Raw genomic sequence first — 6476 nt, forward strand, 5'->3', positions numbered from 1 at the left:
TAACATGACTACTCCTAATATACTAGTCTGCATACAGCAGATCCTACGCTTTCGCTAAATATTTCATTTTAGAGTCAAATATTTAGGAAAACTAAAAAAAAAAAAAAAAAAAAAGCAAAACCCAAAGAAAAGATACAGAGAGCGATGAAGACTTTATAAGACCTTTGATATCTGCAGAAATTAATGATATATATTCATACAGGGTGATGTAATCAACAGTATCATTCAGATGGCAATGCAGCCACTCCTATCTGTCCCGTGGTCCATCCCTCCATCTATATACATGGACCTCCTTACTGCAGGAGGATTGGGAGGGTGTGGAAGTCAGAGGGATGGCCCCGCAACTCTGCAGTCTGACCTAGACAGAAATGCAGCAATGCCCAACTCCCACCGTCCTCTGCATATACCAGTGTTTCCCAACCAGGGTGCCTCCAGCTGTTGCAAAACTACAACTCCCAGCATGCCCGGACAGCCTTCGGCTGTCCGGGCATGCTGGAAGTTGTAGTTTTGCAACAGCTGGAGGCACCCTGGTTGGGAAACACAGTGGCATATGGGGCTCACAGGTACGTAGATAGATAGATTGATGACACCCCTGAATTCTAACCCCACCATGCCTTGACATAACTATTCATGCCTTTTGTTCAGTATGCAATTAAAGGGATATTCCTATCTCATAGATTAATGGCTTATTGCTGACATATTCCATCACTTTATGATCACTGAGACGTTCAGGACCACCAGCAGCCCCCCCATCTATCCCACTGTGTAGGGAACTGAAATGCAGCCCATTGAAGTGAATCAGACTGGTTGCCGTTCCTGCACAGTTCGGAGCGCTGCTGTGCCAAGAAAGATTCAGAAGAGGATGCAGCATTACTGTAGCATTGCATCCCCTTCATTCTCATAGGTGGGAGCAGGGGCGTTCCTAGAGCATTTGGCACCCGGGGCGGACCCTTTGTTTGGCACGTGACAAGGTGACAAGTTGGTAGGTGTTGACGTTTGGTAGGTGACAAGTTAGGTAGGTAGGGGGCTAGCTAGGTAGTTAGGCAGCCATGTATGAAGGCCAGGTATGTACATACTTAGGTAGCTGGGTATGTAGGTAAGTAGTTAGGCATCCAGGTATAAAGTTAGGTAGCCCCCCTTCCCTGTAGGTATAGGCAGCAGAGTTAAACCCCCTTCCCAATAGGTATAGGAACACAGTTAACCCCCCTTTCTCCTTAGGTATAGGCAGCAGAGTTCCCCCACCCCCTTTCCCCGTAGGTATAGGCAGAGTTAAAAAAAAAACTCCCCCCGTTTCCCATAGGTATAGGCAGAGTTAACCCCCTTTTTTTCCCATAGGTATAGGCAGATCCCCCCCCTTCCCAATTGGTATAGGCAGAGTTACCCCCCTCTTCCCCATTGATATAGGCAGAGTTACCCCCCTCTTCCCCATTGGTATAGGCAGTTGCCCCACCCCCCCTTTCCTCCCCTTTCCACATAGGTATATGCAGAGTTACCCCCCCTCTTTCCCATAGGTATATGCAGTTACACCCCCCTCTTTCCCATAGGTATATGCAGTTACACCCCCCCTCTTTCCCATAAGTATATGCAGTTACACCCCCACTCTTTTCCATAGGTATATGCAATTACACCCCCCCTCATTCCCATAGGTATATGCAGTTACACCCCCCCTCTTTCCCATAGGTATACACAGTTACACCCCCCTCTCTTTCCCATAGGTATATGCAGTTACACCCCCCCCCCCCTTTCCCATATGTATATGCAGTTCCCATATGTATATACAGTTAGGTATATGCAGTTACACCCCCCTCTTTCCCATATGTATATGCAGCTACACCCCCCTCTTTCCCATAGGTATATGCAGTTACACCCCCCCTTTCCCATAGGTATATGCAGTTACACCCCCCTCATTCCCATAGGTATATGCAGTTACATCCCCCTCTTTCCCATAGGTATATGCAGTTACACCCCCTTTCCCATAGGTATATGCAGTTACACCCCCCCTCTTTCCCATAGGTATATGCAGTTACATCCCCCTCTTTCCCATAGGTGTATGCAGTTACACCCCCCTCATTCCCATAGGTATATGCAGTTACATCCCCCTCTTTCTCATAGGTATATGCAGTTACACCCCCCTCTTTCCCATAGGTATATGCAGTTGCACCCCCCCTTTCCCATAGGTATATGCAGTTACCCCCCCACTTTCCCATAGGTATATGCAGTTACACCCCCCTCTTTCCCATAGGTATATGCAGTTGCACCCCCCCCTTTCCCATAGGTATATGCAGTTACACCCCCCTCTTTCCCATAGGTATATGCAGTTACACCCCCCCCCCTTTCCCATAGGTATATGCAGTTACACCCCCCTCTTTCCCATATGTATATGCAGCTACACCCCCTCTCTTTCCCATAGGTATATGCAGTTACACCCCCCCCCCTTTCCCATAGGTATATGCAGTTACACCCCCCTCATTCCCATAGGTATATGCAGTTACATCCCCCTCTTTCCCATAGGTATATGCAGTTACACCCCCCTTTCCCATAGGTATATGCAGTTACACCCCCCCTCTTTCCCATAGGTATATGCAGTTACATCCCCCTCTTTCCCATAGGTATATGCAGTTACACCCCCCTTTCCCATAGGTGTATGCAGTTACACCCCCCTCATTCCCAAAGGTATATGCAGTTACATTCCCCTCTTTCCCATAGGTATATGCAGTTACACCCCCCCTCTTTCCCATAGGTATATGCAGTTACACCCCCCCCCCTTTCCCATAGGTGTATGCAGTTACACCCCCCTCTTTGCCATATGTATATGCAGCTACACACACCCTCTTCCCCATAGATATATGTAGAGTAACCCCCCTCCCTTTCCCCATAGGTGTATGTAGAGTAACCCCCTCCCCTTCCCCATAGGTATATGTAGAGTAACCCCCTCCCTTTCCTCATAGATATATGTAGAGTAACCCCCCTCCCCTTAGGTATATGTAGAGTAACCCCCCTCCCCCATAGGTATATGTAGAGTAACCCCCCCCCTCCTCCCCTATAGGCATATATGTAGAGTAACTCCACCCCTCCCCCATAGGTATATGTAGAGTAACCCCCCCTCCCCCATAGGTATATGTAGAGTAACCCCCCCCCTCCTCCCCTATAGGTATATATGTAGAGTAACTCCACCCCTCCCCCATAGGTATATGTAGAGTAACCCCCCCTCCTCCCCTATAGGTATATGTAGAGTAACCCCCCTCCCCCATAGGTATATGTAGAGTAACCCTCCCCCATAGGTATATGTAGAGTAAACCCCCCCTCCCCCATAGGTATATGTAGAGTAACCCCCCCCCTCCCCCATAGGTATATGTAGAGTAACTCCCCCTCCCCCATAGGTATATGTAGAGTAACCCCCCCTCCCCCATAGGTATATGTAGAGTAACCCCCCCTCCCCCATAGGTATATGTAGAGTAACCCCCCCTCCCCCATAGGTATATGTAGAGTAACCCCCCTCCTCCCCTATAGGTATATATGTAGAGTAACCCCCCCCCTCCCTCATAGGTATATATGTAGAGTAACCCCCCTCCCCCATAGGTATATGTAGAGTAACCCCCCCTCCTCCCCTATAGGTATATATGTCGAGTAAACCCCCCCTCCCCCATAGGTATATGTAGAGTAACCCCCCCTCCCCTATAGGTATATATGTAGAGTAAACCCCCACCTCCCCTATAGGTATATATGTAGAATAACCCCCCCTTCCCCATAGGTATATATGTAGAGTAACCCCCCCTCCTCCCCTATAGGTATATGTAGAGTAACCCCCCCTCCCCTATAGGTATATGTAGAGTAAACCCCCTCCTCCCCTATAGGTATATGTAGAGTAACCCCCCCCTCCCCTATAGGTATATGTAGAGTAAACCCCCCTTCCCCATAGGTATATGTAGAGTAACCCCCCCTCCTCCCCTATAGGTATATGTAGAGTAACCCCCCCTCCCCTATAGGTATATGTAGAGTAAACCCCCTCCTCCCCTATAGGTATATGTAGAGTAACCCCCCCCCTCCCCTATAGGTATATGTAGAGTAAACCCCCCTTCCCCATAGGTATATGTAGAGTAACCCCCCCTCCCCTATAGGTATATGTAGAGTAAACCCCCCCTCCCCTATAGATATATGTAGAGTAACACCCCCCTTCCCCATAGGTATGTGTAGAGTAACCCCCCCCCTCCTCCCCTATAGGTATACATGTAGAGTAAACCCCCCTCCTCCCCTATAGGTATATGTAGAGTAACCCCCCCTCCCCTATAGGTATATATGTAGAGTAAACCTCCCACCTCCCCTATAGGTATATATGTAGAATAACCCCCCCTTCCCCATAGGTATATATGTAGAGTAACCCCCCCTCCTCCCCTATAGGTATATGTAGAGTAACCCCCCCTCCCCTATAGGTATATGTAGAGTAAACCCCCTCCTCCCCTATAGGTATATGTAGAGTAACCCCCCCCTCCCCTATAGGTATATGTAGAGTAAACCCCCCTTCCCCATAGGTATATGTAGAGTAACCCCCCTCCCCTATAGGTATATGTAGAGTAAACCCCCCCTCCCCTATAGATATATGTAGAGTAACACCCCCCCTTCCCCATAGGTATGTGTAGAGTAACCCCCCTCCTCCCCTATAGGTATACATGTAGAGTAAACCCCCCTCCTCCCCTATAGGTATATGTAGAGTAAACCCCCCCTTCCCCATAGGTATATGTAGAGTAACCCCCCCTCCCCTATAGGTATATGTAGAGTAAACCATCCCCCCTCCCCCATAGGTATATGTAGAGTAACCCCCCCTCCCCCATAAGTATATGTAGAGTAACCCCCCTCCTCCCCTATAGGTATATATGTAGAGTAACCCCCCCCTCCCCCATAGGTATATATTTAGAGTAACCCCCCCCTCCCCCATAGATATATGTAGAGTAACCCCCCCTTCTCCCCTATAGGTATATATGTCGAGTAAACCCCCCCTCCTCCCCTATAGGTATATATGTAGAGTAACCCCCCTTCCCCATAGGTATATATGTAGAGTAAACCCCCCCCCCCACCTCCCCTATAGGTATATATGTAGAATAGCCCCCCCCCCTTCCCCATAGATATATATGTAGAGTAACCCCCCCTCCCCCATAGGTATATATGTAGAGTTATCCCCCCTCCCCTATAGGTATACATGTAGAGTAAACCCCCCCTCCTCCCCTATAGGTATATGTAGAGTAACCCCCCCTCCCCTATAGGTATACATGTAGAGTAAACCCCCCTCCTCCCCTATAGGTATATGTAGAGTAACCCCCCCTCCCCTATAGGTATATGTAGAGTAACACCCCCCTTCCCCATAGGTATATGTAGAGTAACCCCCCCTCCCCTATAGGTATACATGTAGAGTAAACCCCCCTCCTCCCCTATAGGTATATGTAGAGTAACCCCCCCTCCCCTATAGGTATATGTAGAGTAAACCCCCCCTTCCCCATAGGTATATGTAGAGTAACCCCCCCTCCCCTATAGGTATATGTAGAGTAAACCCCCCCTTCCCCATAGGTATATGTAGAGTATCCCTCCCTCCCCTATAGGCATACATGTAGAGTAAACCCCCCCCTCCCCTATAGGTATATGTAGAGTAACCCCCCCCCTTCCCCATAGGTATATGTAGAGTAACCCCCCCTCCCCTATAGGTATATGTAGAGTAAACCCCCCCTTCCCCATAGGTATATGTAGAGTAACCCCCCCTCCCCTATAGGTATACATGTAGAGTAAACCCCCCCTCCTCCCCTATAGGTATATGTAGAGTAAACCCCCCTTCCCTATAGGTATATGTAGAGTAACCCCCCCTCCCCTATAGGTATATGTAGAGTAAACCCCCCCTTCCCCATAGGTATATGTAGAGTAATCCCCCCCTCCCCTATAGGTATATGTAGAGTAAACCATCCCCCCTTCCCCATAGGTATATGTAGAGTAACCCCCCCCCACATAGGTATATGCAGAGTTGATAAAAAAAAAAAAAAAGGATGCTCACCTGATATCCCACGCAGCGATCTCCTCTGCTGCAGGGCCCGTGACTTCTCCCCTCCACAGTACAGGCGCCGATGAGTGACGTCACCGGCGCCTATACTGCGTGCTGCGTGGGGGCGGAGGTCACGTCTCCTCTGTATAAGCTGCAGATGCGGCTCACACAGAGGGGACGCCTTCTCCTGTATGTGTGTGTATCGCGCATACAGGAGAATGTAGCGCTGTCTGCTGGGGATCTGGGACGAGTGTCCCGGATCCTCAGTAGTGGCTGCAGCGGGTCAGTCCGCCCCTGGCACCCCCCTTGTGAGCGGCACCCGGGTCGGGCCGCCCCCTTAGTACGCCACTGGGTGGGAGCCCCAGAAATAAGAGGATGCCATCACCTTGTTAGATGGGTACCTCTCTTTAGTTCGGCCCTTCTTTCTTTACCTCACAGGGGTACTCCGCTGCCC

Source organism: Hyla sarda, chromosome 4 (assembly GCF_029499605.1).
Source record: "Hyla sarda isolate aHylSar1 chromosome 4, aHylSar1.hap1, whole genome shotgun sequence".
In the NCBI taxonomy this organism is placed as follows: Eukaryota; Metazoa; Chordata; class Amphibia; order Anura; family Hylidae; genus Hyla; species Hyla sarda.